The sequence below is a fragment of the Hyperolius riggenbachi genome, chromosome 2, assembly GCF_040937935.1.
Source record: "Hyperolius riggenbachi isolate aHypRig1 chromosome 2, aHypRig1.pri, whole genome shotgun sequence".
Classification (NCBI taxonomy): Eukaryota; Metazoa; Chordata; class Amphibia; order Anura; family Hyperoliidae; genus Hyperolius; species Hyperolius riggenbachi.
In genome coordinates this window covers 45,502,087-45,517,760 of record NC_090647.1, presented here as the reverse complement: position 1 = coordinate 45,517,760, position 15,674 = coordinate 45,502,087, and the positions used below count along the sequence as shown (strand labels likewise).

Here is a 15,674-nt window from a genome sequence, read left to right as displayed (position 1 = left end):
TGTCTGTGTACAAGCGCGGCCTTACTGAGCATGCTCCAGTACTATCCGTGCATGGCCAGTAGCACGAAGCGCTCACGCATGGCTTTTTCTCACGTGCAGGAGTGTCTTTATGCAACTCTCCAACCTTTGAATTCTTTAAACCAGGGGTCTCAAACTCGCGGCCCGCGGGCCATTTGCGGCCCTCGATACAATATTTTGTGGCCCGCGCCGGCAAAAGCTTCCTTATAGTTCGCTTCAGTGCTCCCAAGTAATCCGCCGCATCCCCGCCGCTAAACGAGGGCTGCAGAGCCCCCAAATCGCCCGGGGGGCAATCCGCCGGCATTTCCTGGAAGGGGCAGAGCTTTCAGCTTCAGCTCTGCCCCTCCTGACGTCAATCGCGGCGCATCGCCGCCTCTACCCGCCCCCTCTCACTCTTTCTTCACAGAGAGGGGCGGGGAGAGGCGGCGATGCGCTGCGATTGACGCCGGTGACGGCCAAATCGGAAGTCGTCGCCGGCGGGTCCAGAAGCATCAGGCCGCAGCTGCGAGGGCACCGATCGTCTGCAGGGGGCTGAGGGAAGCCCCAGGTGAGTTAATCTCATTTTTTTTTTTGACTTTAGGTTATCTTTAACAGTGTGCCGACCAGGAAGCTGTTATGGGGTAATGGCCATTTTCAAAATGGAGGACAGAGAATTAAATTGATTACAGTGGACAAACAGGACGCAGGAGAGGAAGTAGAGATTGAGGAGTAGATTACACAGGAGGTATGTATCATGTTTTTATGTTTATTTTGAATTTTAGTTTTCAGTTCAGGTTCTCTTTAAGACTTAAATCCAGTCCTGGAGGTATAGTATGAAAAAAACTTTCTACGCCTACGTTCTACCTATGTGGACATTTGCCTGCTTCAGTTAAAACCTAGACAGTAATTAATAATTCCTTTTTTTATATAGCTCTTTTCTCCTGTCAGATTTAAAGCACTTGTGAGGCAGCCACTAGAGCACACTCAGTAGGCAGTAGCAGTGTTAGGGAGTCTCGTCCAAAGAACTCCTCACTGAATAGGTGCTGGCTTACTGAACAGGCAGAGCTGAGATTCGAACCCAGAGATTCGAACCCAGGTCTCCTGTGTCAGAGGCGGAGCCCTTAAAGGGATACTGTGTGTGTGTGTGTGTGTGTGTGTGTGTGTGTGTGTGTGTGTGTGTGTGTGGGGGATGAGTTGAAGTTACCTGGGGCTTTTAATGGTCCCCTGCAGACATCCTATGCCCATGCAGCCATTCAGCGATGCTCCGGCCCCGCCTCTGGTTCACTTCTGGAATTTCAGACTTTAAAGTCTGAAAACCACTGCGCCTGCGTAGCCAGACCATACTGGGCCTGCGCAATACGCTCCTGGTGCCATCAGCGGGAGTGAGGACACGGCAATGCAGGAGCAGTGGTTTTCAGACTTTAAAGTCTGAAATTCTATAAGTGAACCAGAGGCGGGGCCGGACCATTGGGGAGTGGCTGCGTGGGCACAGGATGTCTGTGGGGGACCATTAGAAGCCCCGGGTAACTTCAACTCATTTTCCCCTGACCCCCCTACAGTGTCCCTTTAACCATTACACTGTAATAGACACTGTCATTGATGAGATAGACTGAATGAACTATACAACCACAGATACTATAGAATTCAATTCAATAGTTTAATTTAAAAGCCCACTAGGATTGGAGGCAGAAGCATAACTACAGGGGAGCAGCACCTACAGCTGTAAGGGGGGGCAGAGCTGAGAGGGGGCCTCTACTACTAATTTTCCCTTCCACCACTAAAGTGGTCCATGCCCTGGATCAGGTGTTTTTGTGGCTACATTTGTTATGGGTGTGACAGTAATGATGGCTACACGTGTTTTATGACCCTTGCAAGATAAACCCCGAGACTGTGAGGGTCACCAGTGGTAGGCAAGGGAAAGGGAGTGAACATTGGGGGGCATCAAAGTTTTTCAGGGGGGCTCCACAATTTGTATTATCTTTTACAATACAAGTGAAAGAAAAGACAATTCCAATTGAAATGCGATTGAGATCTACAAGAACCATTGCTTTCTTTTTCTGAGCACCACCTACTGGCTCAAAATGGTAGACATACAATATTCCTATCTCATATTCCTTATTCAGCCAACTAAAAAAAATGTAAAAAAAAAAAAAAGGTACGGATTTATAAATTATAAAAAAAATACTTGATTCCCTTCAATTCACTTTGTGCCCACAATAAATTTCCAGGCAGCGATCCCGGAGGAAAAACTGCTCCATTGAACCTCCCTGTCACACAGTGGTTAATCCGCAGACAAAGTATTACGAGACAATAAAAGGTTTATGTTGCATGACATATTGAATATGCATCTGATATAAAATGGATCAGCGCCTGAGAGGCCCGTAATAACTAGAAGATGAATGCTCCACAAACTATATCTTCACCGTAGCTTTTAATGAGCCAAAAAGCTACTGTAGAGTGAAATGCTAATTGTAAGTTGCCGGTAAAAGGTTACGCGGGAATGCGTGCCGGGGAAGCTCGGGTTACAATCATCCAGCGTTCCGCCACGTCTCTAGGAAGAGAGGACCGGGAGACTGTCACGTATTCTTTATTTCAAACAATAACTGTTTAGCGGGGGGCGATAATTCTCTAAAAGTATGAGCAACGGTTCTTTATTGCCGGAGAAGTGTCTTCTCAGGAAGAGTTCTTGTTCAAAGTTATTGTGATAATTCAGGGTAGTTTTCAGATTATTTACAGTATTTGGCTTGAGCAGCTTAAGTTGTTACCAACCTTTGAGGATTTACTGCCGGCAGCCAAGCAAGTCCTCTTCTAACAAAAACAATTATTTTTATAAATGGGGAAAAAAATACGGAAAGCAAAAGGGCCCGTTAATTGGGCAAATGATTTATCGACAAACGCGTGGAGGAATTCGGCGGATGGGACCTTCAGGCCTTTATATTCCAATGCAAGATGGAGTGTTATTACTGTTATTATTAAAGAAGGACTCCAATTATATAAGAAGGACTCTTATTATATATACTGCTGTGTAGAACATTCTGGAGTAGCAATAGCCCCATCGTAACTGTGATTAGTCTTTACTTTCATCCTTAAAGAAATCCTGAAAAGAGAGGTATATAGAGGCTGCCATATTCATTTCCTTGTAAACAATACCAGCTGCCTGGCAGAACAACCACGCTCCTTCACGAAGGGGAACGCAGACACAAAGGCCTCAATTCTGGTAGGGATATCAAATATATTACCTCATGTGAGGTAATTTACCTCATGAGGTAATGACATTTAGCAATTCTGATAGATTTTAGGCATGTTTTACCTTTGAGGTAAATTATGAAGTAATTCATTAGGTAATTTGCATTAATTTTACCGAAAATAGCTATTCTAATTAGAGGGCATGTTAGCACATAATTTACCGATCAGTTTAAGGCCTGCCTGTACCTGGAGGTAAAGTCAATGTGTATGCATTTTGCAATTTTTAGTGGAGTTCCTATCGCTGTTTTAGTGTCGTTCCTATTCAGGCTGTGTAATAGAAAAGAATAATAGAAATACAACTCCAAATATTTACTGGATTTTTTTTTTTATAAGGGATGCCTATAAATATACTTTTCATAGGTTGCTACATAATCAAATACACCTCCCCCCTCAAAAAAAAATAAATAAACAACTTCCAAAGTCTATCCTAACTTATGGAAGACAATTAAAGACTACTATTATTTATTTACTGCATGCTTACCGCTGAAATACCTCATGTTTTACCTTACTTTATGCATTTACCTCATGTTTTACCTCATGTTTGGAAATGGAGAAAAATCTTTTAGAATTGCTAAAAAAAAGAGAAAAATACCTCATAAGGTATTTTACCAACAAAAAAATATTTACCTCACATGCTACCAGAATTGAGGCCAAAATATCAAGAGGGTCCGGGCAGTGAAGTGACGGAAAATGTTGGGTGCCTCCAGAGGCTTCCCTTATTTTAGGTGAGTAACCAACTTTTAATTTTTTTCACACCGTCAATGGCTTAACAATCAAATAAGACTCAGCGCTCCGACCTCAATTTGGCTTGCTGGGGGCTCACATGAGAATGGTCAGTGACATTCCACTGTCTTGTTCTGGCGGTGGAGTTCTTACTGTCTGCTCCCTTCATGTGGATGGAGCTTGCCTGGTCTGAGATGCAGCTCTCTTTACTGAAATGGAGCAACTTTCCATAAAGCCCTTTTGAGGCATGAGTGGATACTGCTAGCATGTAACTAAATGACAGAGAAAACAATTTCTACTAAGAACTGTAAGGAAGCTATGTATAAAGAATTGGTGATCTGCTGACAAGCCCTTAATTTTCAGTTTTCAAAACCTGTTTGCTGCCTTTATAACACCATATTTAAAAGGGGACATGGTTTGCGTGTGGAGGAAAAACGTTTTTGTTGTCTATTTAGAAAGAGGTCCTTCACAGTGAGAGTGGTTAAAATCTGGAACATCTTACCTCAGGAAGTAGTTATGGCAAACTTTATATCCCATGTAAAGAGGGCTTGGATGCTTTTCTTGCATTTAAGTGCATCAACGGCTTTGATTTTTAGGTAATCCCGGGAAGAGTTGATCCAGGGATTTTATCTGACTGCCATCTGGAATCGGGAAGCAATTTTTCCCCTTTAAGGCTAATTGGCCCAGGCCTTGTAAGGTATTTTGCCTTCCACTGGATCAACTGGGATATGTGCAGGTTCAGGATGGTGTTTTATTTATTTATTTTTCTGTTTGGACTTGATGGACGAATGTCTTTTTTCAACCAATCTAACTATATAACTATAAAAGGGTGTTTGGAGTTTGCACACCGACATTCAGAGCTTTGATAACATGGCAATCCTCAGCCTCTCCTACCCCCCATGTCATGGTTGGACAATCCATTCCACCCCATAGAGGCCCCTCCTCCCCATCTTGTGAAGTGCAAGAAGTGCTACATTTGGTCTCCTCCTTCTGCCAGGAGCTGCGCGCTCCATGCTGCCACCCTGAGGCTCCCGATGACATGACATACATCAGGAGCCCAGGATGTCAGCATACAGTGCCCGGATGCCAGGAGAAGACCCACACAGCGCTCCTATGGCCTTTGCCCCATGCCAGTTGCGGGGGTCATGAGGGCTATTGTTTGCCACTCTGTGTAAAGTGTCATCTATGTCTGCTGTCCCTGTGTGGGCACAACTTCCCTAGTGTGCAATGCAGTTCCCTCTTCTGAAACAGAACTGCTTCTCTGTCTGTGCATTGAACTCCAAAGACACACCAGATGGAACTCGCCAAGGCAGCCAATAACAACCAGGGATGCTCGGATGTGCCTCATCCACGAATTCGGAAATCCGCGTGGTTGCAAAAAAAAAATCCGCATTCGGCCCCGCCGCATGCGGATTTTCGTCCGCGTCCACGCAACCACGCGGATTTTTTCCCGTGAATGGCGTAATCACGCGCGGATTCACGCCCGGAGGCGGATTTTTTTTTAACGTTAATAACAAAGCCCCCATACATGCTACAGTCCCCCAAATAGCATGGATTATCGAGGTGATAAGGGGCAACATAACTTCAACATAAAAAATTCCCCCCAAAAATTTTTTTCTAGAGAAAATGGATTTTAAAGTGAAATCAACACTTTAAATGGGGCTATTAATTGGTAATAAGTGGTTTTAAAAAGGGATATACGCGTTAAGCAGTCAAAGAGGTGAAGGCGAGTTCCAATGGCACTTGGCGGCGAAGGTACCGCTGGAGGAGGATGAGTGGCTGACGGCAAAAAGGCTCCAGAGAGGTTTTTGTAATTTTTTTTTTTTTTTTGCAGCAATTAGCAATGACATCGCAGCAGAGTTGTCAGTGGACACGGGCAGTGTGAACGCAGAGTGCAGTGGTGGTAGCAACTGAGTCAGGAGAAGGACTATGCGGGCGGTCAGTTCAGCAGCACAGAAGGACCACGGCAACATACTGGTGGTAGTAGTAGCAGCACAGCGTCATAGTGCTGGCCAAAAAATTAAATGCACCCGGTGACCCGGGCAGTGTGAACGCAGAGTGTAGTAGCGACTGAGTCAGGAGGACAAAGCGGGCGGTCAGTTCAGCAGCAGCAGCACAGTAGTAGTAGCACAGCGTCATAGTGCTGGCCAAAAAATTAAATGCACCCGGCGACCCGGGCAGTGTGAACGCAGAGTGTAGTAGCGACTGAGTCAGGAGGACAAAGCGGGCGGACAGTTCAGCAGCAGCAGCACAGTAGTAGTAGCACAGCGTCATAGTGCTGGCCAAAAAATTAAATGCACCCCGCGACCCGGGCAGTGTGAACGCAGAGTGTAGTAGCGACTGAGTCAGGAGGACAAAGCGGGCGGTCAGTTCAGCAGCTCAGAAGGAGGACCATGGCAACTTACTGGTAGTAGTACCATAACACCAAAAAATTAACCAAGGTAGGCACTAGGCAGGTAGTAAATGTCTTTATAAAGGCAGGCATAGTTAACAACAGCACATGCAGCAGCCACTTCATGTCCCCCTGTGTCCGACAATAGGGGCCAGGAACTCACCTTCCACCCAAGCCTGGTTGATTTTCAGGAAGGTGAGTTTGTCCACAGAGGCGTGGGAGAGCCGAGAGCGCTTCTCTGTGACCACGCCACCGGCCGCACTAAAGCATCTCTCTGAGAGGACACTGGAAGGAGGGCAGGATAGGAGTTCCAGGGCGTACTGGGAAAGCTCGCTCCAGATGTCCAGTCTCTTGACCCAGTACTCCAAGGGGTCCACGGGGCTGTCGGTGTCATTGAGCCCGCTGGATGACCCCATATAGTCAGACACCATGGTGGTCAGTCGTTGCTTGTGCTGGTTGGTGGTGGATGCTGTGGCGGGCACCTCTGTTCTGGGCTGCTGCACTGCATACAGGCTCTTGCTTAGGCTCTTCAGGTCTCCGGGGCGCCAGTTGCTGCTGCTGCTGCTGGTGGTTGTTGTTGTGCTGCTAGTGGCAATGGCAGGCACCTCTTGCTGGCTTGGCAGAGCAGTTACAGTGGGGGTGGAAGGCTGGGGGAATGCTTCCAGTAGTCTGCGCACAAGGGCCTCCTTCAACTCCCTTGTGCGTTGCTCGGTGGTGGATGGCGTCATTAAGTCTCCCAGCTTCCCCTTCAGACGGGGATCAAGCATCAAGGTAATCCAGATGTCCTCCCTTGAACGCATCTGGATCACCCGGGGGTCCCTGCGAAGGCAGCGCAACATGTGCACAGCCATGGGAAACAAGTGGGCCCTGCCAGCAAGATCTTCCTCGTCCTCGCCATTGTCCCATAACGCATGCCTGTCCTCTTCCTGTGCCATGTCGTTGTCCTCCTCAAACCGCCATCCACGTACAACGCCTGCTGCACTCTGCTCCTCCTCCTCCTCCTCATTCAGGTTAGGGACCTCCAACTCTTCCACTACCTGCTGTGAGCCCTCCTCTGAGCTGGACTGTGCTGCCATCTGCTCCTGTTCTTCCAACTGCCTCAGGGCTTCATCCCCACGCTCAATTAAATTGTCCATTGCCTGCTCCAGTAGACAAACCAAGGGCACCCACTGGCACACAGAGGCCCGCTCCTCACTGACCATCTTGGTTGCCTCCAGGAAGGGACTCAGCACCAGGCATACTTGCTGCATCAGTGTCCACTGAGTGGCAGTAATCATGGGGACTTGCTGGTTGCTGGGGACACTTGGGTCTAGCATGTAGGCCCTAAGAGCCAGCCTGTGCTGACACAGCCGCTCCAACATGGCCAGAGTCGAATTCCAGCGAACTGGCATGTCGATGATCATCCGGTGTTGTGGCCTTCCATACTGCTGCTGTAAGGTGGACAAGAGTGCAGAGGCAGTGGCTGACAGGCGGAAAAAGCGTACCACCGCCCGGGCATCCTGCAGCAGCTCGCTCATCCCCTGGTAGGTGCGCAAGAAGCGCTGCACCACAAGATTGAGCACGTGGGCCAAGCAGGGGATGTGCTGGAGGTTTCCCTGCTGCACTGCTGCCACCAGGTTGGCCCCGTTATCGGCTGCCACATACCCCACTTCCAGGCCTCTGGGGGTCAGCCACCTCCGCTCCTGCTTCCTGAGGGCGGCCAGGACGTTGGTGGCCGTAAGCATCTCCTTCCCCAGGGTCACCAGTTTTAAAAGGGCTTGGCAGTGCTGAGGCTTGGCGCTGCTGCTGCCGAGGCGGGCTTGCTTTCCGGGTGCTGAGGGAGTGTCGTGACAGGACCCTTCTGCATCCCCCCTGATCCCGCGTGGTGGCACCACTAGCTGGGCTGATGCGCTCTTGTCCTCCCTCCCTTCCATCAATGTCACCCAGTGGGCCGTAAAGGACAGGTAGCGACCTGTCCCAAATCTGCTACTCCACGAGTCCATGGTCACGTGGACCCGCTTGCCCACAGAGTAGTCCAGGGAACGGGCCACGTTTTCCACCGCAAACTTGTGGAGTGCTGGGATCGCGCTCCTGCTGAAATAGTGGCGACTGGGGACTTGCCACTCGGGGATGCCAAATTGGAGCAGCGTCTGCATGGCGCTCCCCTCCTGCACCAGGGAGTAGGGAAGCAGCTGTGATGCCATGGCCCGGGCCAGCAAGCCATTTAGTTTGCAGATCCGCCTGTGGCTTGGAGGCAGAGGCTTGGTCAGACCCTGAAAGGTGTCGCTCAGCAGGGTCTGACGATGCTGGGATGCAGGGGAGGCAGAGGAGAGAGACGAACACTGGCTGCCAGCCTCAATGTCTGTGTCCTGAGCAGCCGAGGTGGAAGAGCGCTTGCGTGCTACTACTGCTGCTGCTGTGGGGGATTCACGACCCTGAGGGAGGGAGGATGCTGCTGCGCTGGTGGGCCTTCTGCTCTCAGGAACCCCTGCCAGCAGTGCCTGCTTCCTCTTAAAGTCCGCATACTCGCGGCAGTGGCGGCTTCTCAGGTGGCCCTGGAGGGATGAGGTACCCATCTTGCTCAGACTTTTCCCACGGCTCAATCTTTTGCTGCATAACCTGCACACCGCATACCTTTTGTCATCAGTACATTCCTCAAAGCAATCCCACACTGGTGACTTTAATTTACTGCGGCCCCCACTAGCAGAGGGTGCAGCGGAGCAATGTGTGGTAGTAGTTGCCGGGGGTTGCATGGTGGTGGTGCCGGCTGAAGCAGTGTCCTGTCTACTTCCTCCACGCCCACTGCTGCCGATGCCCCTGCCCCTGCCTGACATATGGCGATATCCTTGCCTAGGCCGAGGTGACTCGTCATCCTGCTCTGACCATTCTTCCACGGACTCAGCAGGCTGCACATAGTTAGGGTCCACAACGTCATCATCAGCAGCATCATCATAATCCAGCTCTTCCTCTGACTCCCCCGCCTCCTCTTCTGTCCCTACATCCCCAGACACAGACCCCTCTTCTTCATCACCAGAACTCAACAACGCTTGTGATTGTGGCCCGATCTCAATCTCTGCCACATCAGTCCCCAGTAAGTCCTGTGCTTCTTGCATCAGCAGGTTCCCAGATGCCGGACTGAGGGACAGAACGCTGTCATCCTGGGAGGGCTGCTGACCAGTGGGTGCTGGGGTGGATGTCACAACAAGCGTGGGATGTTGGCTGCTGCTGCTACTGCTTGGAGTGGTGCTCACAGTAGATGTCTGGGAGGAAGTCATGATGTCCATGAGTACGTCAGGTTCCATTTGCTCAACCACCACACGGGGACCAGAAACTTTAAAATATTTGGACAATGGCGTCCGCTGACTCGGCCCAGGCTTTGCTGCCCCCTTTTCTGCTGCATCACGACCACGTACAGCTGGGCGTCCTCTCCCTGGACGTGGAGCAGTCCCAGAAGTGGCTGAGGCAATTGAACTCCCTTTCCTCTCACCCCGCGAAACCCTGCCAGACATGTTGCTAGTAATGAATCACTGGATGCAGTGGGCACAGTACAAGGTCACTGAAGGATGCAGTGGGCACAGCACAAGGTCACTGAAGGATGCAGTGGCCACAGTACAAGGTCACTGAAGGATGCAGTGGGCACAGCAGTGGGCACTGGATATACAACTAGGTCACTGAAGGATGCAGTGGCCACAGTACAAGGTCACTGAAGGATGCAGTGGGCACAGCAGTGGGCACTGGATATACAACTAGGTCACTGAAGGATGCAGTGGGCACAGTACAAGGTCACTGAAGGATGCAGTGGGCACAGTACAAGGTCACTGAAGGATGCAGTGGGCACAGTACAAGGTCACTGAAGGATGCAGTGGGCACAGCAGTGGGCACTGGATATACAACTAGGTCACTGAAGGATGCAGTGGCCACAGTACAAGGTCACTGAAGGATGCAGTGGGCACAGCAGTGGGCACTGGATATACAACTAGGTCACTGAAGGATGCAGTGGCCACAGTACAAGGTCACTGAAGGATGCAGTGGGCACAGCAGTGGGCACTGGATATACAACTAGGTCACTGAAGGATGCAGTGGGCACACAAGGATGTCACACTGTGTAATGAGATGCTCATATGCCAGCGAGCGAGCGAGCAGTGGGCACTGGGCACGGCGCAAGGTCACTGACAGAATGAATGAACAGCGCTGGCAGAGAGTGGCGGCGCCGGCGGTGTGACTGGCTGCCTGCAAATAGTACAAGTGTATAACTGTCACTGGAATATACAAGTGAACACTGCAGCTGCACTAACCTGCCTGTCTGCACTCTACACACAGATAATCCCCACTCCCACTACACTGCAGCACTGAACCTGCCTGCACAGCACTACACACAGTTAAATAATCACTAGACTCCCACACTCCCACTACACTACACTGACTACAACTAACTACAGCAATCACTCACTGACTAGCTAACTGTGTACAGTATAAGAGCAGTGTTAGCAAAAAAAAACGCTTTGTTTTTAACACAATAAATGCACTTGCTCAAACAACAATGGCCTGGAGATAATCCTCTCAGCACCACAGTCTAGTAGCAAGGACAGAGCTTTTCCATCATGGCCGCCGCTTTATATTCAGGAGGGGAGGGCATAGCTCCCCTCCTGTGATTGGTTGCTAGGGCCTGGCTGGGGCACTCTGATTGGCCTGCAATGTGTCACTTCCGCATAGTTTGACGCATTTCCGCAAACCACGACTTCAGCTCCGGGTTTCACGAGCGTGAATGCGGATTTCTGTCCGCATTCACGCGAAGCCGAAGTAGATTTTCGTGGTTGAAAATCTATTCACGGATTTTCGTGTCCGAGGCGGAATGCGTCAAAATGGTCGTGAATCCACGCGTAAGCGTGATCACGACCTGGCGGTGAGCACCACTGATAACAACCACCTCTGCGGAGAATCCAGCGTGTGTACGGCAGCCCCAACCACTCTTGACCGCTCGGCCAGCGTATCACTTTCAGCTGAGCTACAGCCGAAAACATTGTTGTCCAGTCTACCATGTGTACAAGCCTTAAAGGACTCCCGAGGTGAAAAAAAAAAGCAATCTTTCCTTACCTGGGGCTTCTTGCAGCCCTTCGACCCGTCGGCAGGTTGGCGCTTTTGCACACGCATCATCTACAGCTAAGGGCTGGAAGAAGCCCCAGGTAAGGAAAGATTGCTTTTTTTCACCTTGGGAGTCCTTAAAGCAAACCTGAAGTGTAAATAAATGTATGAGATAATGAAGTGTATGTGTAGTACAGCTAAGAAATAGTAATTAGTAGAAAGAAAAGAGTCTCATATTGTTTTCCAGTACAGGAAGAGTTAAAAAAAACTTCTATGCAAAAGAGTTTCTCTGAGCTATTCCACCCACTGGTCGAATACAGTCCTGTTTTCTGATGCAGGTGAACTGTCAAGAAATAGTGAAAGGCAGCTTTAGATAAGGTTTTACTGCAGGAAAGTTCAAAGTGACATTATTTATGCTTTATTTTACAGCTTAAAGGGATCTAAGCAGCTCCTGGCTTTAAATAGATGCAAGGGCTGCCATTGTTCAGAAGCACAACCCCTGCTATTTTACTACTGGCATTATCCGGGGCTAGGTGTGAAATTCTTCAACTGTAACTGATGTTTTCTGTTTGAAGTACAATGGGGGTTTGTTTGTGGTCAATTAAGTCTAATGAGGTGATTTCTTATCTGTTTTCCACCATCTCCTGCTCAGGTCCTTTACGGTCGGACAAAGTAGCTATTTTAACCCTTAGATGTAAAAAAATGAGGTAAAATGAAAGTTTTTTTTATAATAAACCACATTTTTAGAATGAATTTTTTATTTGCTATAGAGCTGCCCTGGGTGTTAAAAATGATGCTCGGTTCACTTTAAAAGACAGAGTGTGGTTTCTAAGCTCGTGGCCCGGAGCGGGCCAATCAGCGGCGTCCGCTCTCAACGTCGTGTAATGACGCAATCAGAAGGAGACCCCGCGGCTCCTTCTGACTGCGTCATTACGCGGCGCTAGGGAAGCCGCCGGGAGGAACATTGAGGGGTGAGAGGACGCCCCTGATTGGCATGGAGCCGCCATGGAAGAGGGTGAGACTTAGTGTGCCTTCCGCAGCACATACTCTGCATTAGGAGCCATGAAAGGCACAAGGGGGGCAGAGATGACACAGAGGGGGCCATGAAAGGCACAAGGGGGGCAGAGATGACACAGAGGGGGCCATGAAAGGCACAAGGGGGGCAGAGATGACACAGAGGGGGCCATGAAAGGCACAAGGGGGGCAGAGATGACACAGAGGGGGGCAGGAAAGGCACATGGGGGGCAGAGATGACACAGAGGGGGGCACAAAAGGCACATGGGGGGTAGAGATGACACAGAGGGGGGCACGAAAGCCACAAAGGGGGCAGAGATGACACAGAGGAGGGACACTGGAAGCACAGGGGACAGAGAAGGCACAGCGTCCCGACTTAAGGACGGATTCAGGTTAAGAACGAGCCTACAGTCCCTATCTTGTTCGTTAACCGGGGACTACCTGTAAATGAATCAGCCCCACGCATGTATCTATCCCTGTTTAAACGAAACCTAAAGTAATAAAAAAAATGAAAACAGTTTATCTCACCTGGGGCTTCTACCTGCCTCCTGCAGCCACCTTGTGTCTGCGCCCTCACGGAATGATCCCCCAGTCCCCCACAGTGACTCAGTTCTCAGGGCTGCGCAAGCACAGTTGCCATCCACTGGCTCAGTCCCAGACATCGACGGCGCGGGCACAGGGTGGCTGCAGAGGGCCGGTAGAAGCCCCAGGTGAGGCTTTTTTTTTTTTTTTACTTAAGAGTACTTTAATAACTGTGAACGGGGAAATAAATGATGTCGAGAAAGAATTTCTGTGCAGAGATTCTGTACTGCATATATATATAATTTTTCTTCTTATATTTTTTTCTTTTTGTTTTAATAAACCTTCAACCCCTGCTGAGTCTTGTTTATGGACAGTTTTAGGCGTTCACTCTCCCATCATGCTCTGGGAAGAATCACATCATGGACCCTATGGGTCGAGCTACAGCAGATAAGATTAATAGCGTACAGATGTATAATCAGTTTTTATTGCCTCTGGGGGAGTTGGGAAAAAAATAGCAGCAAATATCATTTTATAGAGAAAGTCAAGAATCGGTCCGCGTAGAAAGCAGCCGCCGCCGCAGCTCCTGGTCTGCAGAGACCGTTTTTTTTAAGGGGGGGAAGTTTCCTAATAACGTATGCGTAGTTGGAGCAGGTAATTAACAAACATGGGAAGAGGAGAGTGCCAGTGATTATTCTAAATTTAGTAATGCAAACCGCCGAGGATAATGACTGTGACCTTCTCTGCTGCAGGAAGATGCATAAAAACAATATTTCAAATCAGTGTCCTGGGGGTTTTAAAGAGCACCTGTGAGTTTGTGAATGCTGCCTGTAGTAAGGTTGGCTCAGCTGCACTTTGCACTAAAGCGCTGCCTTTAAATTAATGTTCCACTTTTATTTTAAAAAAAAAATGCTATGGAGAACCTCAATGCAACACAAGGCGTTTTGCTATTTAGTGTAATAAAAAATGAACTTCCCGTCAACTGTTAATGTCTAAAAGGGTCTTTTAAAAGGCAAATGAAGCGAGAGGTATGTGGAGGCTGCCATATTTATTACCTTATAAGCAATACTAGTTACCTGGCTATCCTGCTGATCCTCTGTATCTAATACTTTTAGGTGGCTGGATAGTGTAATGGTTAAGGGCTCTGCTTCTGACACAGGAGACCTGGGTTCGAATCTCGGCTTTGCCTGTTCAGTAAGCCAGCACCTATTCAATAGGAGACCTTGGACAAGTCTCCCTAACACTGCTACTGCCTATAGAGCGCGTCCTAGTGGCTGCAGCTCTGGCGCTTTGAGTCCGCCAGGAGAAAAGCGCGATATAAATGTTTGTTGTTTTAGACCCTAAACAAGCATGCAGCATATCAGGTGTTCCTGACATTATTGTCAGATCTGACAAGATTAGCTGCATGCTTGTTTCAGGTGTTAATCAAACACAACTGCAGCCAAAAAGATCAGCAGGGCTGCCAGGCAAATGGTATTGTTTAAAAGAAAATAAATATGGCAGCCTCTATTTCTTCTCACTTCAGTTGTCCTTTAAGCAGAGCCAGAAATCTGGAAAAGCCACAAAGCGCTGGATGTAGGGCGCTGCCCCCTCCAGGTTTTGACTGGACATGGAAAAGAGGTTACGGCATATAGATGGGCCTTTGTAGAGTGAACTAAGACATTTTAGGTTAAAGCATAACTCGTCAAAATGAAAGGCACACAGAGCTTGTACTACTGCTACAACTGGCACTGAATTTGCCCTGAAGAAGGGGCTTTAGGTCATAAAACACACTGTCGCTTGTGCTGTTATTGGATCTGAAAATTAATATATGAAAAATTGATCTGTTTCATTACCTGAAGGTAACAATTACCTTTCTTTTAATTATTTTTTTTGGGCACCTTCTCTCTAATGGGTACCCCTGTTGGTATATATGTGTATATATATATATATATATATATATATATATATATATATATACTTTTTTTTTTATTCTTTATTTTTGGTCTACAATACATTACAATACACATATATATTTAAAGGTACAATCATTTGCATAATAAGATGGCTTAACATGGCCCATTTGAAAATTGGTCATCGTCTATACATAACGCAACAGCCATTGTTTTCCACCTTACAATAAGACCTAATTTAATTTTGTTTTTCGAGCTGCAACCACTATTTCTACATCAAGGCTTAGTGGGGATTGGGCTTTCTCTGCATACTACACTGGTGGTTGCTCATTCAAGCAACCTAGGCTTGCGAGCATTTAATTGTTAGACTGCCTTCTCGTCCGCAGACACATTAATGTACTGCATTATGTACCCTTTTGGGCTCCAGATGATCCTGTTGTCTTTTTTGTTTCCCTGTCTAATCTAAATAATTGGTAGAGGGCATCAAATCAAAGCTAGATCTGATATCAGAGGCATATCGGTAGACTGACCTAGAGCACACTTTCGACCTGCCCTCCCCAAGGCCAGATTTATACTTTTTGTGCCCCCAGGCTAAGTATGTTGTGCCCCCCCCCCCCATTCCAAGAGCAGCCCCCTCTTCTATGTTTAGCCAGGGAAGCAGCCTATCTTTTATTAACAGCTTTCTTGGGCATCAGTTCCCTTTTTCATGTGTTGCTCCCAATTTTCAGCCACCTCTTTCATATGTAGCAACCCCTCTTTCATGTTGGGCTGCAGCCAACCAAGGCCTGGGCCTTTGTGGCCTATACGGAAATCCTTCCCTGGCCCTACCC

The 15,674-nt window shown here is 48.3% G+C and overlaps 1 protein-coding gene across 20 annotated transcripts in view; it reads right to left on the bottom strand.

Annotated features, from left to right (window-relative positions):
• Positions 1 to 15,674, bottom strand: part of TENM4 (teneurin transmembrane protein 4) — a 1,797,006-nt gene that overhangs the window by 1,101,692 nt on the left and 679,640 nt on the right. The gene's annotated exons all lie outside the window — the stretch shown is intronic.